Raw genomic sequence first — 17282 nt, 5'->3', positions numbered from 1 at the left:
CTATTTTGCATCTGTTTTCTCTCAGAAAGGAAATGTAACATCAACTGTTATTCACTGTCCTATTAAGGGAATAGAAGAATCCAGGATATCTATAAACAGAAAGATAGTGAGGAAACACTTAGCTAACCTAAATGAATTCAAGTCTCCAGGTCCAGATGAATTACACCCCAGAGTACTGAAGGAGATAGCAGAAGAAATTTTTGAACCCCTCTCCATAATCTTTGAAAATTCTTGGAGAACAGGAGAAGTGCCAGAAGACTGGAGAAGAGCAAATGTTGTTCCTATCTTCAAAAAGGGGAAGAAGGTGGACCCAGGCAACTATAGGCCGGTGAGTCTGAATTCTATACCAGGAAAGATCTTTGAACAAATTATTAAACAACATGTATGTCAATACCTGGATAAGAATGAAGTGATTAAACAGAGTCAGCATGGGTTTGTAACTAATAAATCATGTCAGACTAATTTAATTTCCTTCTATGACGGTATTACTGATTGGGTGGATCAAGGAAATGCTGTAGATATAGTATATCTTGACTTCAGCAAAGCATTTGACAAAGTCTCTCATACAATCCTTATTGAAAAAATGACTAAGTATGGAATGGACAAGGCAACTGTTAGGTGGATTCATAACTGGCTTAGTGATCGGACCCAAAGAGTGGTCGTAAATGGCTGCACATCCAGTTGGAAGAATGTCTCAAGTGGGGTACCACAGGGCTCTGTCCTGGGCCCTGTATTGTTCAACATCTTTATCAACGATTTAGATGAAGGAATTGAGGGAAAACTGATTAAATTTGCTGATGACACAAAGCTAGGAGGGATAGCTAATACTAGAGAAGAGAGAGAGAGGATTCAAAAAGATTTAAATAAACTGGAGAAGTGGGCAGCAACTAACAGAATGGTTTTTATCAGGGAGAAATGCAAAGTACTACATCTGGGCAATAAAAATGAAAAAAGCATATATAGAATGGGAGGAATAGGGCTAAGTGACAGCACATGTGAAAAAGACTTGGGTATACTAAAAGATCACAGACTGAATATGAGTCAACAGTGTGATGCAGCAGCAAAAAAGGCAAATGCAATTCTAGGATGTATTAACAGAAGCATACAGTCTAGATCACGTGAAGTAATTATTTCCCTCTACTCCTCTTTGGTCAGACCTCATCTGGAATATTGTGTCCAATTTTGGGCACCACATTTTAAAAAAGACATCAACAAACTGGAGCAAGTTCAGAAAAGAGCGACCAGAATGGTGACCGGTCTGCAAACCCTGTCTTATGAGGAAAGGTTGCAGGATTTGGGAATGTTTAGTTTGCAAAAGAGAAGACTGAGAGGAGACTTAATAGCTGTCTACAAATATCTAAAGGGCTGTCACATTGTAGAAGGATCAACTTTATTCTCATTTGCACAAGGAAAGACTAGAAGCAATGGGATGAAGCTGAATGGGAGGAGACACAGATTAGATATTAGAAAAAACTTTTTGACAGTTAGAGTGATCAATGAGTGGAACAGGCTGCCACGAGAAGTGGTGAGTTCTCCTTCAATGGAAGTCTTCAAACAGAGGCTGGACAGACATCTAACTGGGATGATTTAGCGAATCCTGCTTTGAGCAGGGGGTTGGGCCAGATGGCCCAGGAGGTCCCTTCCAACTCTACGATTCTATGATTCTATGATTTATTTTCCGAAAGAGGACAGTGATTACAGATAAAAGTTGCTATAAAGTTGAGACATTAATTATGTACAGTTACAAATATAAAATAAAAGATGGATGAACATAGAAAGTACACTCACGGTTGTTCATGGCTCTTTAGGCAAAACCATGCGGCGGAGAAAGAAGGCGGAGCCACACATCTCCACTCATCTGGAGTTCTTGTCAGCACAAGGACTGGAGCTCTTCTGAGCTGGGTTTGCCCAGGGAATGCCTTATAGACTTTCCTATGTGACATCACGGAGAGGTGCATTCTGGGTTAATCTCACCTCTCTCATCCCAATGTAGGAATCTTGCTAAAACTTATAATCCTCATAACTCTATGGGGGAAGCTAGTATGGACTCATCAGTGGTATCAATGGTTGCAATTTACCGAATAGAATCAAACAATACCATGCACGCCATAGGTATGACCTTCTATTTGGGAGCAAATCATATCTCAGGTTCTGGACAGGTTAGAACTTCGAAAGATACCCTGTAGCGGAGCTGGGACCGCTCAGATTACCAAAATATGATTTCATATCTCTACTTTGTACGGTTTTTGCAGGGCAGGCTCTTAAAGGTTTACTTCTAACTCCGGATTTCAGACAAAGAGTTTTTTTCCCGCACTTTTTTCCCTTTCAGCTGAGGAGAGGAACCAAATGGTTGTGACAGGAAGTTGGTTTATAACACTTGGGGGGGAAGGGAAGCTGCTGCAGTGTGCAATGTAACTGAGACACTGGCAGGCAGCTACTGACAAAATGGAGGATTTTTTAGCACATTCCAACAGAAAACAAATCTTGCAGACATTGTACATCACACCTCCCCCCTTAAGAGGGCGCTAAGGAGGCATTACCTCTCGGTAATCGGCCATGCGCACCTCAGCAGGTTCGCCCCGGCGGGACAACCCATCGGCATTGCCGTTTTCACTGCCCTTCCTGTGTTTTACAGTGAAGTCGTACTGTTGAAGGGCAAGGCTCCAGCGGAGCTACCTTCCATTGGTTCCGGACACTGTGTGCAACCAGCTCAGAGGGTTGTGGTCGGTTACCACCGTGAAGGCGCACCCGTACAGGTAGGGCTGCAAACGTTGCAGTGCCCACACCATGGCCAGACACTCCTTCTCGATGGTCGAGTATGCCACTTCCCTCGGCAAAAGTTTCCGGCTCAGGTACAACACGGGGTGCTCTTGGTCCCCCGAGTCGACCTGGCTAAGCACAGCACCGAGGCCAAACTCGCTGGCGTCGGTCTGTACCAGAAACGGGCGACTGCTGTCGACTGCTCTCAACACTGGAGAGTTGCACAGGGCTGCTTTCAAAGCTTGGAAAGCCGCCTCACAGTCATCTGTCCAGTTGACTGTTTGGGGTAGCCTCTGCTTGGTGAGGTCAGTCAAGGGTTTGGCAAGGGCGCTATAGTCCTGTACGAACCGCTTATAGTACCCTGCAGTGCCCAAGAAGGACTTCACCTGCTTCTTGGTCCTGGGGGTGGGCCAGGACACGATTGCATCCACTTTTCCTGGCTCCGGACTCATGGAACCCCCGCCTACCCGGTGCCCCAGGTAGTGGACCTTGTGCATGCCTATCTGGCACTTCCCCGGCTTGATGGTCAGGCCTGCCTGGTGAAGACGCTTGAGCACCTCCTGGAGGTGCTGAAGGTGTTCCTCCCAGGTGGAACTGAAGACGGCAATATCGTCTAAGTACGCCACTGCGTACTCCTCCAGTCCCCGAAGCAGGTGGTTGACCATCCGCTGGAAAGTGGCAGGGGCATTCTTCATGCCGAAGGGCATGACGTGGACTCGTACAGTCCAAAGGGGGTGATAAAGGCGGATTTCTCCTGCGCCTCAGGGCTCAGGGGAATCTGCCAGTATCCCCGACTCAAATCCATGATGGATATGTAGTTGGCGTTTGCCAACCGCTCGAGCAGATCCTCGATGCACGGCATCGGGTGAGCATCAGAGGTTGTGATGGCGTTGAGCCCCCTGTAGTCCACGCAGAACCGGGTGGTTCGATCCTTTTTAGGCACGAGGACTACAGGTGAAGCCCACGCGCTTTTTGACCATCGACTCACCCCCAGCATTAACATCTCATCGATCTCTTGGCGCATAACTTGTTGCACCGTTTCAGAGATCCGATAAGGTGTTCGCCGTAATGGGGCGTGATTCCCGGTGTCCACCTCATGAACCGCTAACTCCGTCCTCCCAGGACGGTTGGTGAACACGGCCCAGAAGGGTTCCAGGGTGGCCATCAACTGCAACCGCTGGGATACGGTTAGCGAATCACTTATCTCCATGTCCTCAATGGACCCATCGGCCTTGCCAGGGCCAGCATGTCCAGGAGGGGATCTTCCTCCCCATCGTCGGGCAGGTTGCAGACCGGTAGGACGCAAGCTTCACGTTCGTGGTGCGCCTTCAGCATATTGACGTGAAAGGCCTTGCGCCTACCCCGATCATGGTCAAGCGTGACCACGTAGGTGACCGGGTTGAGCTGTTGGTGGACGACGTACGGGCCTTCCCAGGCTGCCTGACGCTTATCCGTTGGTACGGGGACCAGCACCCACACCTTTTGACCCACCTGGTAGGTCCGCTCCCGGGCGTTCTGGTCGTACCAGTGCTTCTGGTCAGCCTGAGCCTGCGTCATGTTGTCATGCACCAACTGCGTCAAGGTCTGCATCTTGTCACGGAAGTGCATGACATAATCCACGATGGACACTTCTGTGGGGTTTGGCTCATCTTCCCAGGATTCTCTTATCAAACCAAGGGGTCCCCGGACTCGCCTGCCATACAGGAGCTCGAAGGGGGAGAACCCGGTCGAGGCCTGCGGAACTTCTCTGTAAGCGAACAGCAGGTGTGGGAGGTACCGCTCCCAGTCGCGCCCTTGGGTCTCAACCAGTATGCGGAGCATCTGTTTGAGGGTACCGTTGAAGCGTTCACACAAACCATTAGTCTGTGGGTGATACGCACTCGATACCAGGTGCGTCACCTGCATTTTCTCACAGAGAGCCCCCATTAGGCGAGACATAATTGGGGCCCTTGATCGGTAAGCATCTCCCTGGGAAATCCTACTCTTGAAAAGATGGTCACCAGTGCGTCAGCCACCTTATCTGCCCTGGTTGAAGACAGAGCTACTGCCTCTGGGTACCGGGTAGCGTAGTCTACCACGGTGAGAATGTATCGCTTTCCGGAGTTGCTGGGGACAGACAGCGGTCCTACAATGTCCACCGCGATTCTCTGGAAAGGCTCCTCTATCACCGGCAAAGGAATAAGGGGAGCCTTAAGAGCAGGCCCCGCCTTACCCACTTTTTGACAGGTGGCACAGGAGTGGCAGTAGTGTGTTACATCTGTCCCCATCTTGGGCCAATAGAAGTGTTGAGACAGCCGTGCCTTTGTTTTGCTGATCCCCAAGTGTCCAGCGAGTGGAATCTCATGGGCAATCCGCAACAACTCAGTTCTGAACTGATAGGGGACGACCAGCTGTCTTTCCCTCAACCACTCCTTTTTAGGATCTCCGGGTACTGTCTCCCGGTACAACCTTCCTCGTTCCCAGAACACCTTCTCCTTATCAGACTCGACGAGTCTTGACGAGGCCTCTCAATTTCTCCAGGCTGGCATCTGAGTGCAGAGCAGCCTGGAACTCCATGCTGGAGGCTGCCAGAAGTGACGTCAGGGTCCCCTCTTTACAGGGACCCTCTGGAACCGGCTCTGGGTTCACCCCTGGTTCAGTCTCTCCTGTAGCAGCAGAGGGTCCAGAAGACAGTGCGTTACCTGCGATCTGGGCACTCTGACTGCGTGTGACAGCTGCTATGTATGCTGCCTCCCTGGGGATTTCTACAGACCCACCAGCCGGTGCTGCCCTGGGCTCTACCTCCCCATTCACCCCCAACACTTCAGGAGCAGTGCTACTTATGGGCCAGTTACCTTCCTCGGTGGCACTGGTCAGCTGCATGGCATTACCTTCCTCATGGTCCCCATGCACCTCCCCATTTCCTTGAGCACCGTTGCTTGCTCCTGCCAGGGGTTCCTCAGCCGTCTCACTCTGCAGAGTGACGGGGCTGAGCACTTTGGTACCTGTGGACACATCTACCGTTTCAAAGAAAGGGTTAACGGGTTCAGTCGGCACAGATACATCAACATCATCATCATCCTTCCTAGGAAAAGAATGGTTATCAGTTTGCTTTGGTACATTCACATCAGCATCAGCATCGTACCTGGGGAAAGAATGGTTGTTAGTTGCATCATTACTCATCAAGGCATTAGCAGGTAACACATTCAGTTTCCCATCATCAACATCATCATTATCATCAGGGTTAACGTTACCCTTATTATCAGTTTGGGGAAGGGTGTCAGGGACATAGTATGCAACCATCCTCCGCAAGTCAGTCCCCAATAAAACATCAGTGGGCAAATTTTCAGACACTCCCACCTCCCTCAACCCGCTCCCAGCACCCCAATCAAGATAAACCCGGGCCACTGGCAAGGGACAACGGGTGCCTCCAATCCCGGTGACAGTCAGGGTTTTCCCCTTGACAAACTCTTCAGGGGCCGCCAGTCCAGGACGGATGAGGGTTCGTTCAGCCCCGGCGTCCTTGAGGCCTGTAGCAAGACGGGCCACCCACCTGAACAGGTTGAACGTTGTCGTCAGCCCTCCCAACAACACCTCCCACCAAAAGGACGGAGGCATTGGGCCCGGGGGCCTTGGCTGGGGGGTTCTTCGGCCTATCCGAACAGGTGTAAGAGAAGTGACCAAGCCGCTTGGAGAGGTGACACAGGCGACTGTCAGTAGCCGGCATGCTGTAGGCAACAGGGACTGGGCCTCTGGAGGGACGGCTAGCTGGGGCACTGGGGTTGGTTGCAGGCTTACCCCCTTTCCAGCTGATGGCAACTGGCCTCCGCGTCTCGGGCTTCCGGTTGGCCTCGTAGTTGTCAACGATCTGTGCCGCTTTGTCCGCATTCGTTGGTTCGCGGTCCAGGATGAACTGTCGGACCTCAGCTGGGCAGAGATGCAGGAACTGGTCTTTGATCATCAGGTCCTGTAGCTGCTCAAAGGATTCAACGGACAGTCCATGGATCCACTGGTCACAGTGGGTCCTGAGTCCTTGCACGACATCACTGTAGCTATCATGTGGGCCACGTTGGAGGTGTCGGAACTTCTTTCGGTATACCTCAGATGTCAGCCGATATTTGGCGATCAGCGCCTCCTTTATGGCGCGATAGTCATCATCATGCGCTTGCGGAAGAGAAGCAAACGCCTCCAGAGCTTTGCCTTTTAGCCCTGGGGTCAAGTACCTGGCCCATTGGTCTTCGGGCAGACGGTACTGTCTGCAGGCTTTCTCAAAAGCTCGCAGAAACGTATCCAAGTCCCCGTCCTTTTCCATCACGGGAAAATGCTCTGGCCGGGGTTTAGGAGTCTGGACGCTGCTGGGCTCACCGCTTTGGGCTGTGGGGGCATTCCCACCCCGCTGGAGTACCTCCAGTTCATGGGCCCTCTGCGCCTGATGCTCGGCTCTCTCAGCCTCTGCTTGGCACTCGCGTCTCTCCGCCTCCCGCTCGGCTCGCTGCTCTGCTCTCTCTCGAGCTTGCTGGATCAGCTGCAGGCGTCCGTCACTGTCTTCGGCAGGGAGTTCGTCCAAGGCCATTTGCAGATAGGGGTCCACCCCGTTCTGGTTGAATGTGGGGCCAGCGCTCATGAGTGGAGCCTCTGCTGCAGCCCCATTGTTACTTGAGCCCGCTTCTGCGTTCGCTGGGCTCTGGTCGTTTTCCCGTTGCACCAGAGCCGCGATCAGTTGGGCTTTGTTTTTGCTCGTGGTGTCGATCCGCCACACCCCGCAGAGGGCAATAAGAGATGCCTTGTTATGCTGCTTATACCACTCTGCTCCCATCGTAGCCATGGTTGCCAAATAAAAGACAGAAAAGAAAAACGGAGAGAAAGGGAGGGAATACTTGCAAGTACACACTAATGTCTCAGGACTAGTAACCACTGAGTCTGTTCTCCAAAACCTATGATGCAGGATTCCCGCAGGAACCGTGCAGGTTTTTAGTGAGAGGAATGATTGCTCAAACCAAATCACTAATGCTCTAGGATTATCCCACCGCTCTGCCACCAATATGTGACGAACAGCCCACCGCCGTTTGTCCAAATACGGAGGACTACTAACGGGGATCCCGCTGCCACCAAAACGTGATGGACAGCGGACCCTGTGTCACCACTATGTCACAGTCCCACCACTGACACGGGTGTATCAGCGGACAGAGGGACGTGACACAATGCCGGCACACGGCTATCACAGGCACAGTGGGGGCGTATCTTAGTTATCCCACCACTGGCACCATGTGACAAAAATATCCAGCAAGCTAATCTCGCTCTGACAATTTGCCGCAGGGGGAGTTTAATTTGGATGCCCCACCACTGCTATCAATCTTCCAAGTACTGCAGGGATTTATGTATATCCCACTTTCACAGTTCCACTTTGGAACTCGCAGCTCTACGGCGCCCCCCTTACCCTCAGGTCAGTCAGGGAACTGCACCTAGGATAATTAGTCGCCGGACAGGCTGCCTGTTGTGAACCGGCAATTAGGCTTCTGCAGTAAGGGAATTATCAATGCTGTGGCCGCAGCCCCTCATTCAGCAATATAAGACCCTTCTGTACTGCCAGCAAGCCGCAATAGCCGTACACAACACGCTGCCACCAGCTCCTGGTTTCTCCGCTTAAGTTATAGACTCAAGGGAGGGGTTCGAAGCCAACCCAACAAATTAGTAGCGATTATCTAACCAAGGCGTATAGTTCGATTCTTATAGCATAGATACAGAACTAAATAATTTTATCATTTATTCCCCGAAAAAGTAGGGCAGTGGTTACAGATAAAAGTTGCTATAAAATTGAGACATTAATTATGTACAGTTACAAATATAAAATAAAAGATGGATGAACATAGAAAGTACACTCACGGTTGTTCATGGCTCTTTAGGCAAAACCATGCGGCGGAGAAAGAAGGCGGAGCCTCACATCTCCACTTATCTGGAGTTCTTGTCAGCACAAGGACTGGAGCTCTTCTGAGCTGGTTTTGCCCAGGGAATGCCTTATAGACTTTCCTATGTGATATCACGGAGAGGTGCATTCTTTGTTAATCCCACCTCTCTCATCCCAATGTAGGAATCTTGCTAAAACTTATAATCCTCATAACTCTATGGGGGAAGCTAGTATGGACTCATCAGTGGTATCAATGGTTGCAATTTACCGAATAGAATCAAACAATACCATGCACGCCATAGGTACGACCTTCTATTTGGGAGCAAATCATATCTCAGGTTCTGGACAGGTTAGAACTTCGAAAGATACCCTGTAGCGGAGCTGGGACCGCTCAGATTACCAAAATATGATTTTCATATCTCTACTTTGTACGGTTTTTGCAGGGCAGGCTCTTAAAGGTTTACTTCTAACTCCGGATTTCAGACGAGTTTTTTTCCCGCACTTTTTTCCCTTTCAGCTGAGGAGAGGAACTAAATGGTTGTGACAGGAAGTTGGTTTATAACACTTGGGGGGAAGGGAAGCTGCTGCAGTGTGCAATGTAACTGAGACACTGGCAGGCAGCTACTGACAAAATGGAGGATTTTTTAGCACATTCCAACAGAAAACAAATCTTGCAGACATTGTACATCACACCACGCACTAAAACCCAGGTCATGGCATTTCTAGGGACAGCAGGGTATTATAGGAAATTTGTTCCCAATTACAGCAGCGTAGCCAAGCCCCTCACTGATCTGACCCGTAAGAACCAACCCCGCCAGGTAACCTGGACCTCAGAGTGTGAGGAAGCCTTCTGCCAGCTAAAGGACACCCTCACAAATACCCCGGTATTGTCCGCACCCGATCCAACTCAACGTTTTGTGGTGTAATGACCACTGTGTCCACTAGGGGGCGCTGTGTGGATGTCCCAAGAGAACGGATGAGTGGCAGAATCCTGAAGGATAGTTATGTATCTCAAAGTGGGTGGCTTTGAGTTGGAGACTTGTGTATGTGTGATCAGCAATATCATGGCTGAGGTGTTGTTTCTAAGGATAAGGGAGAAGTCTTCAGGTAACTAGAGAGATGGGCGGGATCTGGTTACCTACAAATCCACCCAGGGGTGTGTCTGATAACACCTATAGTAAAAGGCTAGTAGGTGAAGGACCTGTGATGAGGTCATAGCCATGTGACCCGGTGGGCGTGGCTACGGACCATATATGGTGGCCAGGGTAGGTCACATGGGTGAATGCTGGGACCTGATTGGTCCAGTTTGGAAGGTCCCGTGAGGAGAAGGATCTCCTCACAAACAGCCTGTGGAGCGGCTGTGTGTGTAATGGCGGCCGGTGTCTGAGAGTCCCTGAGGAGTGAGTGGATGTCTTCAGCCTGGAGAAACAGCCATGTGGGAACCCTGACGTGGGTGAGATAAGGATGAGGCTGAATAGCCTGTATAATGGACGCTATCCTGTAATGCTGTTTATATTGTTGTGGTTTATGATGACAAATAAACCTCATGGACTGTTATGGCTTATGAAAACCCGTACCGGATGTGATTGTGTGGCTGCCAAGGAGTGTCCCCCAACCTTGAATGACAGCGCTACCTCACAGTTTCCTTATTCACACAGACGCTTCTATGTTTGGATTGGGGGCAGTACTGAGCCAAGTCGGGCCGGACGGTCAAGACCACCCGGTAGCTTACCTGAGTCGGAAACTATTGCCCTGTGAAGTAAGCTATGCGGCCATCGAGAAGGAGTGCCTGGCGGTAGTATGGGCACCCAAGAAGTTACAACCATATTTGTATGGACGAGTTTTCCCTCCTAACGGACCATAATCCCCTAGTCTGGCTTAATCGGGTCTCTGGAGACACCAGATTACTGCGGTGGAGTTTAGCCCTACAACCTCAGGACTTCACCATCCACTACAGACCCGGCAAACAAAACGGTAATGCCGATGGACTAAGTCGACAAACGGAACTTGTACCAACCCCATAGACTTCGGTCATCCCCAAACCAATCTGTTAAGGATCAGACGGTGTATGCCGAATGCGTCGCTGAAAAGGGGGAGCCATGATACAGAACTCACCAGCACACCGAATAGGAGATGTATGCACTTAATACAGCAACCGACCGGCTGCGACTCCCTGGACAGAGGTAAATGAGATATCCCACTTCTGACCTCCCCCCACCTTTGTAAATCCCATGGCTATTGTAATGTACGTCTGGCGTCTTAATTGGAGCCTGTTATCTACTGGCCCGGCACATATTGATTGTCCTGTCCTCTGTATGTATATATATTCTGAGACTGATGAGTAAAATGTTGTCACACTGGAAATACATAGAGTAGCAGTGATCTTTTATATGTTCCCATGTTACAAAGCCTTTCGAGCCAGTGTCCTTCATTCAGAAGTGAGGAAAAGCAGAGTGAACCTCCTGAGAAAGGGGGTGGTAATGTAAGAGGTATTACAGCACAGAAGACCCCGTTACATGGAGTATATCCTGCACTGTATATGTGTCACAACTGCAGCCGCAGACGCGGCCCAGCAGGCACCTCGACGCCATGGCGAGGGGGCGGGCATCCCCCGGGAGCGCAATATGGACCTTCTGTACCACAGAGGGGGACCCGGGCCTACCCGAACTGGGAAGGGCAGCGACCAGGATTCTGTGGCAGCTGAGCATGTGGACAAGGACACGTAGGACTTGATGACACCGCACAACTTCAAGTATAAATAAAGTAAAGTTTACTTAAAGTAATCTCACAGTACACAGACAAAACAGGGCTATACCAGGCTCCCGATTCCACACCTCCCAGAAGGGTACCACCCAGTGGTCCCCAAGGCACCATCGGATCACCGAGGCACAAATAAGCGGGACATCGGGACACAGGCAGGACGTCAGGACACACAAGGTCATCAGGACACACGAGGTCACCCACAGGACATCAGATGGGAGTCGTTGGTTCCGGACATCCAACACGACCTACAGGCACCACTGCAGTCATCCAGCTCCAGGCAGCGGTCATCAGGTTCCAGACTGCGGTCGTCAGGCTCCGGGCATCGGACCTAGGAAGGAACTCAAGCGTGATGGTGCCAACACCGCAGGATTGCTGGGCCTGCATGGAGCTAGCACCGCATGGTAGTCAGAGCACAGGATAGTAGATGTTCAGCAGGAACACCGGTTACAAGAGTCTCAGAGTCACTGGGTGCGGGGCTCCAAACACAGAGGGATTCCAGGAAGATAACACAGCAGACAGTTCAGACATGGTCAGGTACAGGATCAAGGATTCAAGCCTGGATACACCGCCTCTAGGACAGGTCGAATTTAGACAGGGTCAGGTACAGGATCAAGGCCCGGATATACCGAGGGAACAGGACAAAGCGGAAGTCAAGGCACGGAATTTGATAGAATAACTGAGACAGACGAGGGCCACAGACACGAGACACACACAGCAAAGTCCAGGAGCTTTGTGAGTAACTCTGGCCCCACAAATAGCGCAGGGTAAGTTTAAAAAGGGGCTGCCCCTCAGCAATTGGCTGGGGACAGCATTTCAAGCACACACACTAACCCTGATAAAAGCAGGGAAGGTGTCGCTGCGCACACCCTAAGCACACACAGAAACCATTACAGCACAGTCAGTGCAGGAACTGCAGCCTAGAGCACCTGGCATCGTCTGCAAGCCTAGACACATGTGGAAAGTCATGCACCAGCTGCAAATGACCTCGCAACCCGCGGACAGCTTCCACAGCGGCCACCAGAGACCGCACATGAGAAAGGTCAAGCAGCAGAGCAAAGCCCTAACACCACATGTGCAGCAACGCAGCAGAGCAGGGAACTGAGCTGGCTCCATACAGGTAACAGCCAGCAGTATCCCAGCTCAATTAGGGTGAAAGGAGCAAAGGGTTAAAGCAAAAAACATGCATTGTCATGTGGACAAGAAAATACAAACAGAACAGGAGAATATCCTGCACTGTATATGGGGTATATCCTGCACTGCATATGGGGTATATCCTGCACCGTATGTGGGGTATATCCTGCACTGTATATGAGGTATATCCTGCACTGTATATGGGGTATATCCTGCACTGCATATGGAGTATATCCTGCACTGTATATGGAGTATATCCTGCACTGTATATGGAGTATATCCTGCACTGTATATGGAGTATATCCTGCACTGCATATGGGGTATATCCTGCACTGCATATGGGGTATATCCTGCACCGTATGTGGGGTATATCCTGCACTGTATATGAGGTATATCCTGCACTGCATATGGAGTATATCCTGCACTGTATATGGAGTATATCCTGCACTGTATATGGAGTATATCCTGCACTGTATATGGGGTATATCCTGCACTGCATATGGGGTATATCCTGCACTGCATATGGGGTATATCCTGCACCGTATGTGGGGTATATCCTGCACTGTATATGAGGTATATCCTGCACTGCATATGGGGTATATCCTGCACCGCATATGGGGTATATCCTGCACCGTATGTGGGGTATATCCTGCACTGTATATGAAGTATATCCTGCACTGCATATGGGGTATATCCTGCACTGCATATGGAGTATATCCTGCACTGTATATGGAGTATATCCTGCACTGTATATGGGGTATATCCTGCACTGTATATGGGGTATATCCTGCACTGTATATGGGGTATATCCTGCACCGTATATGGGGTATATCCTGCACTGTATATGGGGTATATCCTGCACTGTATATGGAGTATATCCTGCACTGTATATGAGGTATATCCTGCACTGCATATGGGGTATATCCTGCACCGTATATGGGGTATATCCTGCACTGTATATGGGGTATATCCTGCACTGTATATGGAGTATATCCTCCACTGTATATGGGGTATATCCTGCACTGCATATGGGGTATATCCTGCACCGCATATGGGGTATATCCTGCACCGTATGTGGGGTATATCCTGCACTGTATATGAGGTATATCCTGCACTGCATATGGGGTATATCCTGCACTGTATATGGGGTATATCCTGCACTGTATATGGGGTATATCCTCCACTGTATATGGGGTATATCCTGCACTGCATATGGGGTATATCCTGCACCGCATATGGGGTATATCCTGCACCGTATGTGGGGTATATCCTGCACTGTATATGGAGTATATCCTGCACTGTATATGGGGTATATCCTGCACTGTATATGGGGTATATCCTGCACTGTATATGGGGTATATCCTGCACTGCATATGGGGTATATCCTGCACCGTATATGGGGTATATCCTGCACTGTATATGGGGTATATCCTGCACTGTATATGGAGTATATCCTGCACTGTATATGAGGTATATCCTGCACTGCATATGGGGTATATCCTGCACTGTATATGGGGTATATCCTGCACTATATATGGGGTATATCCTGCACTGCGTATGGGGTATATCCTGCACTGTGTATGGGGTATATCCTGCACTATATATGGGGTATATCCTGCACTGTATATGGGGTATATCCTGCACTGTATATGGGGTATATCCTGCACTGCATATGGGGTATATCCTGCACTGTATATGGGGTATATCCTGCACTGTATATGGAGTATATCCTGCACTGCATATGGGGTATATTCTGCACTGTATATGGGATATATCCTGCACTGTATATGGGGTATATCCTGCACTGCATATGGGGTATATCCTGCACTGTATATGGGGTATATCCTGCACTATATATGGGGTATATCCTACACTGTATATGGGGTATATCCTGCACTGTATATGGGGTATATCCTGCACTGCATATGGGGTATATCCTGCACTGTATATGGGGTATATCCTGCACTGCATATGGGGTATATCCTGCACTGTATATGGGGTATATCCTGCACTGCATATGGGGTATATCCTGCACTGTATATGGAGTATATCCTGCACTGCATATGGGGTATATCCTGCACTGTATATGGGGTATATCCTGCACTGTATATGGGGTATATCCTGCACTGTATATGGAGTATATCCTGCATTGTATATGGGGTATATCCTGCACTGTATATGGAGTATATCCTGCACTGTATATGGGGTATATCCTGCATTGTATATGAGGAGTATATCCTGCACTGTATATGGGTTATATCCTCCACTGTATATGGGGTATATCCTGCACTGTATATGGGGTATATCCTGCACTGTATATGGGGTATATCCTGCACTGTATATGGGGTATATCCTGCACTGTATATGGGGTACATCCTGCATTGTATATGAGGAGTATATCCTGCACTGTATATGGGGTATATCCTGCATTGTATATGAGGAGTATATCCTGCACTGTATATGAGGAGTATATCCTGCACTGTATATGGGGTATATCCTGCACTGTATATGGGGTATATCCTGCACTGTATATGGAGTATATCCTCCACTGTATATGGGGTATATCCTGCACTGCATATGGGGTATATCCTGCACCGCATATGGGGTATATCCTGCACCGTATGTGGGGTATATCCTGCACTGTATATGAGGTATATCCTGCACTGCATATGGGGTATATCCTGCACTGTATATGGGGTATATCCTGCACTGTATATGGAGTATATCCTCCACTGTATATGGGGTATATCCTGCACTGCATATGGGGTATATCCTGCACCGCATATGGGGTATATCCTGCACCGTATGTGGGGTATATCCTGCACTGTATATGGAGTATATCCTGCACTGTATATGGGGTATATCCTGCACTGTATATGGGGTATATCCTGCACTGTATATGGGGTATATCCTGCACTGCATATGGGGTATATCCTGCACCGTATATGGGGTATATCCTGCACTGTATATGGGGTATATCCTGCACTGTATATGGAGTATATCCTGCACTGTATATGAGGTATATCCTGCACTGCATATGGGGTATATCCTGCACTGTATATGGGGTATATCCTGCACTATATATGGGGTATATCCTGCACTGCGTATGGGGTATATCCTGCACTGTGTATGGGGTATATCCTGCACTATATATGGGGTATATCCTGCACTGTATATGGGGTATATCCTGCACTGTATATGGGGTATATCCTGCACTGCATATGGGGTATATCCTGCACTGTATATGGGGTATATCCTGCACTGTATATGGAGTATATCCTGCACTGCATATGGGGTATATTCTGCACTGTATATGGGATATATCCTGCACTGTATATGGGGTATATCCTGCACTGCATATGGGGTATATCCTGCACTGTATATGGGGTATATCCTGCACTATATATGGGGTATATCCTACACTGTATATGGGGTATATCCTGCACTGTATATGGGGTATATCCTGCACTGCATATGGGGTATATCCTGCACTGTATATGGGGTATATCCTGCACTGCATATGGGGTATATCCTGCACTGTATATGGGGTATATCCTGCACTGCATATGGGGTATATCCTGCACTGTATATGGAGTATATCCTGCACTGCATATGGGGTATATCCTGCACTGTATATGGGGTATATCCTGCACTGTATATGGGGTATATCCTGCACTGTATATGGAGTATATCCTGCATTGTATATGGGGTATATCCTGCACTGTATATGGAGTATATCCTGCACTGTATATGGGGTATATCCTGCATTGTATATGAGGAGTATATCCTGCACTGTATATGGGTTATATCCTCCACTGTATATGGGGTATATCCTGCACTGTATATGGGGTATATCCTGCACTGTATATGGGGTATATCCTGCACTGTATATGGGGTATATCCTGCACTGTATATGGGGTACATCCTGCATTGTATATGAGGAGTATATCCTGCACTGTATATGGGGTATATCCTGCATTGTATATGAGGAGTATATCCTGCACTGTATATGAGGAGTATATCCTGCACTGTATATGGGGTATATCCTGCACTGTATATGGGGTATATCCTGTACTGTATATGGGTTATATCCTGCACTGTATATGGGTATATCCTGCACTGTATATGGGGTATATCCTGCACTGTATATGGGGTACATCCTGCATTGTATATGAGGAGTATATCCTGCACTGTATATGCGGTATATCCTGCATTGTATATGAGGAGTATATCCTGCACTGTATATGGGGTATATCCTGCACTGTATATGGGGTATATCCTGTACTGTATATGGGTTATATCCTGCACTGTATATGGGGTATATCCTGCACTGTATATGAGGAGTATATCCTGCACTGTATATGGGGTATATCCTGCACTGTATATGGGGTATATCCTGCATTGTATATGAGGAGTATATCCTGCACTGTATATGGGTTATATCCTGCACTGTATATGTCGTATATATCCTGCACTGTATATGGGGTATACACTGCACTGTATATGGGGTATATCCTGCACTGTATATGGGGTATATCCTGCACTGTATATGGGGTATATCCTGCACTGTATATGGGGTATATCCTGCACTGTATATGGGGTATACACTGCACTGTATATGGGGTATATCCTGCACTGTATATGGGGTATATCCTGCACTGTATATGGGGTATATCCTGCACTGTATATGGGGTATACACTGCACTGTATATGGGGTATATCCTGCATTGTATATGAGGAGTAT

The 17282-nt window shown here is 48.7% G+C and overlaps 1 protein-coding gene across 1 annotated transcript in view; it reads left to right on the top strand.

The window, feature by feature from the left end:
• Positions 1 to 12291: 12291 nt before the first annotated feature.
• The window catches only part of ARMC5 (armadillo repeat containing 5), an 88060-nt gene continuing 83069 nt past the window's right edge, over positions 12292 to 17282 (top strand). Inside the window, exon 1 of the mRNA XM_073546320.1 lies at positions 12292 to 12524. The gene's annotated coding sequence lies outside the window, so the exon portion shown is untranslated. The remainder of the gene's footprint in view (positions 12525 to 17282) is intronic.

This window comes from Dendrobates tinctorius, unplaced genomic scaffold, assembly GCF_039654945.1.
Source record: "Dendrobates tinctorius isolate UK_male_01 unplaced genomic scaffold, ASM3965494v1 ptg000146l, whole genome shotgun sequence".
Taxonomy (NCBI): Eukaryota; Metazoa; Chordata; class Amphibia; order Anura; family Dendrobatidae; genus Dendrobates; species Dendrobates tinctorius.
This window is presented reverse-complemented; position numbering and strand designations above follow the sequence as displayed.